Below are 10281 nucleotides of genomic sequence, written 5' to 3'. Positions count from 1 at the left end.
TTTTATGGAAGGTACGTTTGTAGAAATTCAGACCTGGTTTACATAGACTTTCTGTTTTCTAAAGGATTTTACGATTCAAAGAAATTTGTAAAATATGGGTAACGATCATACAGAAACTGTAAGGATTTTTATTTTCTATAGACTCAAGTCATATGAGTGCTCAAAATACAGGTCAACGTCGATTTAGAAGTCTAAGGTTCAGATGAAATTTCTATATTTTATTTTCATATTTTTCAGAATCATATGGAATGGAATTTCACGAATGGAAATATTTTTTCAAGGTAAAATTCTGTCTGAAAACTAAAAGGCCTTCCAGGGTTTGCGTAGGATGGAAATGACTGAAGGGAGTTAACAGAATGCAATAGAGATGTTATAGGAATGCCTATGTAAGCAGGCCCCTTCAAACGTTTGATAAAAATACAGCACAGACGTAGGCAGTTTTCCAGTAGTAACTATCTGAGACTGCAATCCTTTTGAAACAAAATTTGTAAGGTTATGAATGTCAATAACTTTCACTCCTACTCAGTACAGATTGATAACTTTATTAAGCCAGGAGCAGGAGGGGTCAGGTTATGAGACTACCCTCAAGTTGGGTTTTTGTGAATATTGTGGGTGGAGCCATACCTAACTACAGTACGTGCAGAATGTTTGCCGTGAAAGTCTGTCTTGAACTGGATCCCTGTAGAAATATCTGCGGGTGAAGTTTTGTATGCCATTACACTAACTACATAATTTAGGTTAAGTTTCTTCCTATTACGAATATCTCTTCAGTAAGACCGTCAAAATAAGGAAGATTCCTGCTGAATAGGTCTGAAATAAAGTCAGCTTTAGTCTGCATTACATTACAGAGTTAACATTAACAGTGACACAAAAACGTAACGGTTGGGTGTAGAATGTCATATAGGTTATATACACGAGTTGAAAAGAAACCTATAACGAGGTTGTGCTATTCACTCAAAAACTTTGTAGGCAAAGACATTGCCGGTGAAATCATGACAAGATTCCAAAAATTTAGTCATGCGACTCAAATATACGGCAGTAAACAAGTTTATACGATGTTAAAAGCCAGTAACCACTCTTACATGTTATATGTATGGTATAGAATGCTTGTAATAAATTCAGGTAAAGAAGGAGGTTTGAGGCAAAGTATCATCTCAGTAAAAAACCCGTGATCGAGGAAAGTGCGAAAAAAGTAGAGGTTTATACACAGATTAGTTGGAATAACTTCACCATACTGCATCCTATTTGATCATAACGCTTCGTTAAGGGAATTTATGTAAATCAATTGACCTGGTCCTGCAGATTCTAGGATCGAAGCGGTTGGCTCTTATCCACCATAAAACTAAAGATCATCTATAGAGACAGAATGAGCAATGAATGTAAGATCACTAGACAAGTCCGTTGCGGTCAAATACCTGCTCCGACAGGCCACCAAATATAAGCGCAGTGTTCAAGCAGTCCAGGAAACGAAGTGGAATGACTGCGATATAACCAACATAAGGTTGCACACAAATGAGAAAGTATCAGCGAAACGTGAGTTTGGAATCGTTTTCATCGTACGTAGGGACGCTTCAACATACACGTCTCAACTGAAGACAAAAATGACGAAATCAAAGAAAAATTTTACGGTAGTCTAGAAAGAAGATACCACTCACTGCCTCCGAATAACGTGTTCGGTAATTTCATCGATAAGATTGGAACAAGGGTACACGTCGGGAAGCGACCGGGAACATAGTCGCCACGATATATCAAATGACAATGGCCAACGCCTCTTTGACTTCGCAAATAGCATAAATCTAATTACAAAATCGATATGTTTCCCAAACAAGTTCATTCGCAAAACGACATGGGTGCTTTAAGATGGCACTACCCTCTACCAGATAGATTCCGTTCTTATTACCAATAGATGGTCATCCAGCATCGTCAGTGTGAGATCATATCGAGGAGTAAATTATGACTCCAACCACTACAAGGCGTCTGCAGAGCGAATTTGGAAGACTCGGGGTATAAACATCAACTTACTTTGAATATTTGAGGTTCGGGGGTTGCCAGAATTGAGGTACGATTAGTTTCTTCTGAATTTCAGAGGGAAGTCTATGCATGACAGATGTGACCTAAAACGCACTATCAAAACAGCAGGTTTAATAACGAAGGCCGGATGGAATTATAGAAAATCAAACACAAAACAAGCCTGCAAAGTAATGAAGTGAAGAACCTGACGAGTGGATATCAATCTAAAACCACCCTCTGTAAACCAAAAACGGAAGTCAGCAATCAAATGTAAAGAAATGAGCAAAGCGCCGGACAAAAATGACATCCCCTCGGAACTCATTAAATTAGGGTTTCCATGGATCATAAAAGCTATCCATAATTTGGTTCTCCCCATCTGAAATCAAGAACAGATTCAGCAAGGGAGGTCAAAAAGTGTTATGAACCCGATTTCCCAAAAAGGCGACAAGCTGACGTGCGTCAATAACGGAGGTATCTCAAGACTTTGTACTTTGTCGCAATCAGCCTTTGTTCCTGGATAGCGAACTTAGAACAACGGATGGAAGCGCCAACAATCACAAAATGCGCGAGCGGCCACGAGACTGATGAAGAAGCGGTATTCGACCTACCCAGTCCATTAACTAGCAATTCAATTCTAACAAAGAAGCGTTGTTAAATGCGCCTTAAATAAAACAAAAAAATGCTTTCCAACAAAGATTTAAAGGTTTTGATATAAATTCCCAAAGAGGTGCTATAAAAGTGCTGGCAATCAACATCGACGTCCTTTAAGTATTCGTTGACTTCAAGCAGACATATAACAGTATTGACTAAATTATACTGTATAAAGTAATGCTTGGCTTGGAAGTTCCAGCAACACTGGGAAACCTTTTCAGAATTATAATATCCTACACAGCAACGCAAGTTAGATGAACAACAGCCTAACAGATGAATTGGAGGCAAACGTCTAATTAAAGCAAGGAAGGTAGATCGTAAGAAAGTTGCTCTTCTCCTTCCTCAGCCTTTATCCCTTTCAGAAGCGGGGTTGGCTCATTTCGATGAGTTGCACATTATTTCCCTGTAAAAGGCCTGATCTGGATAGAACCGCAAGGCTTTTTAATCACCATGGACTTTGCATCATTTCCCATCGGTTTCGACGTTTAAATCAATTTTTGGCAAGTAACCTCCTGTTAATGCAAATTGCATGACCATACCATCGAAGAAGCCTCTTTCGCAATTTTTTCACAATCGGTCGAACCCCATATCGACAAGGAATATTATCATTTCGGACCTGATCATAGCGCCTTATGCTCCTGGTCCAACGCAACATCTTCGTCCCCATTACCACGAGACATTGTCTTTTTTAATTGGCCAAGACTCAGAAAGTTGCCTGTGAATAGGCACGTCGCATGTGTGGGTGATACAAATATCATGGTTTGGTCTTTCATAAAGCCAAAGGAAATTTTCATAAACTTCAAGAAACTAGTAAACGAAGGTGATCTATGTATTAACGAAAATTGTGACGCAAACGAGGAAAATGATCCGCACCAGACAAAATATCCGATTGATGAAGACTGAGAAAATGTAGACAACTTGTTGTAGCGTCGACGATAGATGGAAATGAAGTCGACGACGTCTTCTACTCTATCCTGACGATTTTGAAAGCCAATTGTATTCAAGGGAAAGCAAAGCTCCGAATATACAAAGCTATAATAAGACCGGTGCTATGTTACGCATATGAGACATAAATTTCCGAAAAAGTGGTCACACACTGAGGTTTCCAAAATAATCAAATTTCGTAAGCTGGTATGGGCTAGCCACACTATACGTACGGGCACTTGGTAACCTACAGGGATTTGAAGGGAAAACAGAAGAAAGAATATCATTAGAAAAATCGCGAAAGGGCTAGGTGGATTTTTTTGTCGAGGACAGCGCATCACTGCTCAGATTTCGGAATTGGAGGAGACATCAATGAATCGAAATGATTAGAGGAAGAATATCCTGAATACCAAGACCCGACATGGACTGTAAAGCCTCTATAACGCAAATCAGCCAGACTTTTAAGTTGAAAATATGGCAGTTGTTGGAAATTATAGTGACATTAAAATCAGGACGACCCAAAACATGTTTGGCGGATACTACCGATAGAAGTGAAGCGTGGAGCAGAGTTGCTATCCTCATTATTCCGCTGTCTTTCCATTCAACTTCAGTCCCATCAACTCCTTCCATGCAGTCTAATTGGTTGTTATCCTGCCCAGACGACATGGTTTATTTGGCTGCTTTTAATTCAATTTTAATCAAATCCATACCCTTAATACATTTTGGAAGGGACTGGTTCAAATCAACAGCCATCGCATTCGGTTACATCAATGAGAGGAATTAAATACTGTCCAACCCCAATAACATACATGTGTCTGCCGTTATTGGAAAGAATAAGTCGGAAAGCGGAAGGTCGGCGCTTCAGGTAGGAAAAAATTTGTGGATTTTTTATATAACAACCTTTGGGTTTTGAATGAAGTGCCCTAACACACTTCAAGACCCTGATCCAATTGGATTGTTGCGCCAACGATTATTATTATCAATAATCTTTAGGTACAGGATGGTTTAGTTTATACATACAGAGCTATGTTACAATAGTACGATTTCCACCAAAGTTCAGCATGATGGTTTATATTAAAAGTTAAAACAAGAGGGGTTTGCAGTAAATTCTCAATATAATAATGTACTTTTATTCACTCTATTTAAACAGATTTCATAACGTAGGGTATTTTGAGGCCTACATACCATGTACATAGACCGCCAGGAGGTTTTTCAAACTTTTCGCAAGATTAGTTTCGGAGAACGGGTCGTTGAAGTCTTTAACCCCTTTAGGGCCGTCACTATCTGCATCGAAAACTACTAATCCAGCGGGTTCAGCGTGGCGAATTTAGTGTCAATAGATGTTCTTAAGTAAAGTGCATATGATAGACAGACAGATGACAAACAGATGTTTGAAGTGCATGAAACGTTGACAAATTGCAAAAAACTGTTGATGCAAGTACAATGCCAATCCCAAATGCCTTGAATGCAGAGAAACACAATAAATCGATCATAATACATATATGATAATATCGAATAATATCGATCATAATACATACAATTTCAGCTTTTCTTAAATTAAGTTCGTACAGATGATTTTAAACCATTAAAAGGTAGCTTAAGGCCTGCTCTCTCAAATCATACTGGCAAATAAAATTGACGTAGCGATCATATGCGAATTTTACAAAGATTTCCAAAGTGGCGTTTTTGTATTAGACAGACGCGGTAAACCGGCAACTAGTTGCCTTTCCATTAGGACCCCCGTCATTCCATTTTGATATGACCCATAAATACTAACCCAGATGCTCTCATCGATACAAACCCCGTTGAGACCTAGCAACCTACGGAATTGTAACCAATAGTCACTGCACCGAAAAATTTCCTAACCATCGTCATGATTGTTCGAGTTTGGAATTAGAGGTCCTCAACATGGCCATGGCAGTCGCAAATTCTACAAATGTTGGAATTATTTTCACTTCGTCAATTCGTCAAGTACACATTTTGGATGTCTGCAGTGGACTGCAACTTCATAAAGCCCTCCCAGGTGTAGCGTGCTAAAATTAATTTCCAGGTTATAACGTCTTTCGTGAATATAGCTGCGGCCTATCTGCATGTCATGCTCATTTTCTAATTGATTGTTTGCTTCTACGAAATTTGTACGATCATAAGTACATATTTTTGTCGACCGATCCCTATAAACCAGGCATGCAGGATCCCCATAAATCAGAGTATCACTACCAGTGGCCCAGAACTGAGCGATTTAAATATCTCAGCTTAATGCTATCAACCAATGGAGAACTGCATTATGAAATTGCTTTTCGTATTAACAAAACCTGGACGTATTGGCGTTCTTTGTGATTGACGTCTTCCATGGTATGGTCATGCAAAATTAGTGTGAACATCAAAGTTGACAGTAAATGATGAAAAGACTGGCCGAGGCAACGGTAGCTTGATACGCTAGATGCTGATGTGAAAGCCTTGCGACTGCATGCAGATCAAGCAAATGACAGAATAAAATGGCGCAACCGATCACGATTTGCTGACTCCACATATCGAACATAAGTCTGACAGTGAAGGGGTTCACTCGGCATCATTTTTAGGATCCAATATCACATCCTCAAGTAGTTTTAGACAATCGGAATCCCTCCATGCACGGTATTTTTATGAATCTCTCGTATTATAAGGAATGTAGCGTGATGACTCTGAAGTAACAAGTTTGTTTACTTGTGATCATTTGTTATATAATCGTTATGCATCCTGCCTCCTATCTTAAGCAAGCCTTGTTTGTCATGTCATGTTTGCTAACATCTTATCCAGGTTCGATGGATCTTTCCTAAACCATTCCAAAATTATTGTTCAGTAACACTAACAATATACTGCTAGCTTCTTTAGTTCCATCGTGAAAACTGATATTTTCATCAGCACTGTCAGGAGTGTGGCGCCTTTCAATTTCAACTCTGAAAGTGTGGACTTCCGTGCCTGTAAGTCTTGCTCAGTAGCCCTAATGTGACCCTCCTTTGATTCGTTTGGAATTCCTTGTCCTTGCGAAGCCGCTTCTCCAATTTCCTAATGACGATATACTTGATAATTTTTGAGAGGCAATCTAAATGCATATTTTCTATCCGCTTCGCGACAGACCGTACTCTCACAAATGATTTCACACTCATTAACAGATGGTGTCCGTCTGAAATCCCTTGCAAGTCGAAAAAGCTTTAAGTGCGATTTGCAATTCCAAAATGCTTCCCCTTCGCATTATAGGAATCTTCCTGAAAGGAGCCAGCCTAACCTAGTCTTCTGGAGAACTAACGGCTTTCCTTATATGATTAGCGGCTCTACTGTTTCCAAAAATATCCACTCCGAGAATAAAATGGATACCTGGTTTTTGTTGTAGTCTGCGTCTCCAGCCTCTTCAATTATTTAAGCTAAGGATCAGTCAGATTTGCACTTAAAAGGCGTCAAACAATTACAAGATACAGGTCTCAACTGCAAGTCAAAGCTTGGATATAATTCGAACTACCATTGAGGTGCTTCATATCAAAGGTCATCGAAGACGGTTAGGCCATTCCAATCTGTACCCTAAATGTTACTGGCCGATCTGTTGCCCAACTCCTTTCCTTATTAGCTTCCGTTCCTTACTGAGGCCAGTAACTGTCAACAGTCTACAATCAAAGCAAAGGCCTTAGCATATACCTTACCTAAAAACACGTTGACGCCTATCTCGAAGAAGTCCATCATTTGGTGCAAAGAAGAAATTGGAAAGAGGTTTGTTGCAGTAGTTATAAAAACGTTCATTGCAAACAAATCTTACTATCCTCCATCTACCAAACCAGCTTCAAGAAAATTCAAAACCCCTGAATAAGAAAAAGTGGGTATTAACGCAATGGAATCGGAGGCTGATAATGGTTCCTATAGCAAAATTGTGCAGGAACAAAGGATAATGAACCTACCATTACAATTGCAATCGATACGTAGCAGTTAGCGATCCTTCCTAGCAAGTGGAAGTTCAGATAGGCAAAAAGCGTCGTCATGAAGCACGAAACATGAAAGGTCCAAAACTTGAGAATAAGACACTTTTTGGCAAACACAACAAGTTTTACCATGTTCGAATTACAATTCGAAATCCAATTCGGAAAAGGGAAGGGAACGTTTATCACCTCATGTGATTGGTACTCTGAGGTGGCAAGGAGGCAGCAACCCTGTCGTCCTGTCCACGTGAAAACGTCGAAAAAAGTTTAATCACTTTAACTTTCTGCTTATAATGCAGTGGGCGAATACTCCAAGGCTTAATTACGACGATCAAACTGGAGTGTGCATGGAGACTTATCTGAATGGCTTCGTTCAAAAAACCATACTAGAGGTAATCTGGTACCATGGGGACGGGATAGTTTTCTGAATTTATGTGTTTTGGGGGAATTTCTGGGGTATGTACCTTCAGCCCGGTTATTGGCCCCCTTGTGGGAATCTCCTTCGGGCCTTAAACGTGGAGTTGCGCTTCAGTGGAAATTTTTGTAGGCCTTGCCTTGAATGCTGAGCTAGGACTCAGTATAGACTGGTACCGTTGTTCCTTGTCATAGTGGGGCTTCGATTGTGGTCACAAAATCAATTTCTATGGTAAGAAGACCGTAACAACGAATACTCACGATAAACCATCAGAACTTAACCTATTATAACTTCTCGTGCCGACATTTTATAGACTATGCTAAGTGAAGAAGGTGGAAACGAAGTAGCCTTTTTGCAATCAATCCATCGGAGTTATGACAAAGATGTAGCCGCTTGGAATTAAAAGTAATCGAAAAAATCGAAGTTTATCGAAGTATAATCTCGCGGTTCTTCTAGCTATTAAATTATTTGAAATAATTAGATGATTTTTGCGTTTTTGCTAATGTTATTTAGTTTGTTCGCATATACCGTTATTTTGGAAAGAATTTGACATAGAAGCATCTCTACTAAGAAAGGACTTACCCAGGTTGTCTAAAAGCTATAAGAAATTAGCTACCCCTCAATGTATAACTATTAATGAAAAACCTTCATGGAATAAGTTATTGGTACTCAAGGCGAATAAAAATAAGCTAGTTAATAAAACTTGTGTGGGGAAGTCTCTATTTAAAGCAGTTGAATATGGTAAATTCTGGCAAATAATATTTGATAATGTCGCTTATCGAGACTAATATGTGATGTCGGTGATAACAATATCACATTGAAGGTTGGGGTAATAAAAGGTATTGTTTGTGATATAACTTTGTATCAGTTTTATCCGAAAGTGATGCGGTATTACAGCAGCTAGGAATGTAATATTTCGCACATTTTTCAAATGTAGTAAGACATGTTTCAAATGGACCGACGAAAAGCAGTCAACCTAAACTCACACAATAGGGCAGAAAATAAGGGTAAACGGCAAAACAAGGACCAAAATATTAGTATGTAGTATTCGTGAGGAACTAATCATATAAAGTTCTAATGTCATTAAAGTAGGAATTGGAGGTTCTTTTAAAGAAAATCCATGGATACAAAAAATTGAAAACACAGAAACGTCTATAAGGGCAGTAACTTCAAATCGCATTAGACCATGTTGCACTGTACTGGCTGCTACACTTCAAAAGTACAGAGCGACAAATCGTAAGAAGAAAGACTTTCCGGGGATAAGTCAGGAAAATGTTGATACTGTGCCTAGATGTCCTTTTGAACCCAATAGAGAAGAATTTTCTGGCGAAAAGTGTAGTATCTAAAGCATACTTCAGTCAATTGAATAGTTTGCCATTAGTTAGCGGTTGCTTGGTTCGAATTTGGGATATTGAAAAAAGACAATAATTGACAAAACGTAACTGCAATAAAGGACCGGAATTCGGAATTCAATTGTGAACAAATTCAGATGTATACTGTTATGGAGTCTATTGAAGGAGGGAGCGACTAGGCCTTCAGGTTAAGGTTGCCTGACACCTTAACCGCTGGAAAGCGTCGTCAGACGGCAAAACAGTGTACAATGCCGGGCTCCGTGTACTGAAAATGGCCCTAATATGACTCCAAGCCAAGGTGGAATAGTATAGTGGGTGGCCCGGAGGAGATTGGTTAAACCAGTCTCTAGTAAGTGGACTCTGAATATCTTTTGTGCCTTCAGTTTCAAATAAGTCTTGAAAAAAACCAAAACAGAAACTGATGACAGAAGAAGATGATCAGCGCTTTTCGGCCTTGAAGCTATTGGATGTCAAACCCGGCGTACCGAATACTAGCCACAGACCTCGATCGTCGATGTCGCGACCTCGTTGGATACGAAGCGGCGATCGCCGACCAACGAAATATGCTCTAAAAACATTTCCAAAAGTCACTATGAGAACATCGCAGCTAATCTGGTAGCCTCTCAAGGAGAGGAAGATATATTCGGGAAAACCGAACCATCAAAAGTCTCCAAAGTAAACGCTATAGTTTGCAAATCAACGAAAGTGGTGAGTCTTTATTTGACTTTATTATTGACACAAACCTATCGAAGTATCACAGTGACAGTAGAAAAACCTTTTATTTCCCCAGGTCGGAGTATCGTGGCAGTTGTGCGAAGCTCCTTGATGCCAGCTTACTAAGCAACTTTTAGGGTTGAACTGGAGAGTGTCTGACCGGTGTCCTTCTTCGATAACATTTCGAAATTTTTCAACCTAAACCTTGGTGACAAGGTCTCATATGCTTTCAAGGATTCCAGGAGGAAACAAACTTTCAACCTAGAATGAA

Source organism: Hermetia illucens, chromosome 3, assembly GCF_905115235.1.
Source record: "Hermetia illucens chromosome 3, iHerIll2.2.curated.20191125, whole genome shotgun sequence".
NCBI lineage: Eukaryota > Metazoa > Arthropoda > Insecta > Diptera > Stratiomyidae > Hermetia > Hermetia illucens.
Note: the sequence above shows the minus strand (reverse complement) of the source record.